Raw genomic sequence first — 675 nt, 5'->3', positions numbered from 1 at the left:
CCCTCCCAAACCCTCATCAGCTCCCCCTGGTTCTCCCAAGGCTGACCTTCCCTGCCAGGCCCAGGGCTCTGCCCCTCCAATGGCCCTTCTGTGCTTACTGGGGGACTCATCCCAATTCCCCCTCGCTGTGCTCCTCCACCTTGTGCTCCAGTCGCAATCCTGCGCCCCCCCACTCCTGCGCAGGCTCCCTGCTGGCCCCTCACTGCGCCCTGGAGGACGGGCCAGGACAGAGAGCCACAACTGGCATCTTCCTGACCTTCTTGGGGACCAGGACAACAGCCTCTCAGGGCTGGGCACCCACAGGCCTGGGGCGCTGGGACTCTCAAGCATCTCGCCAGGGGCCACCAGGTTCATCCCTTCCCTGAAAACCCTCAAACCGCAGAGGATGGATGAAGGTCGAGTCAGCCCCACTGTGGGGTCAGAGCCTTCCTCTCTGCCCCCCATCAGCGCCCTCTCTACTCTTCCCCAGTCCCATCACCTCCAGACCCTTCCCACCCTCCAGGCCTCAAAACCTAATTTTATCGGCCCCTCATTCTTGCCCACCCTGCCCCAATTAAATAAGTTAATGTCATTTAAAGTGCTAAATTAGGAAACTAAAAGTACCAAATACCCCTCCCCAGGGCTGCCCTGTCCCAAGCCAGTGTCCCAGTGGCTGGGTGGATTCCCCCCCCAGCA

This window comes from Tupaia chinensis, unplaced genomic scaffold, assembly GCF_000334495.1.
Source record: "Tupaia chinensis unplaced genomic scaffold, TupChi_1.0 Scaffold144171_1, whole genome shotgun sequence".
Lineage (NCBI taxonomy): Eukaryota > Metazoa > Chordata > Mammalia > Scandentia > Tupaiidae > Tupaia > Tupaia belangeri.
This window is presented reverse-complemented; position numbering follows the sequence as displayed.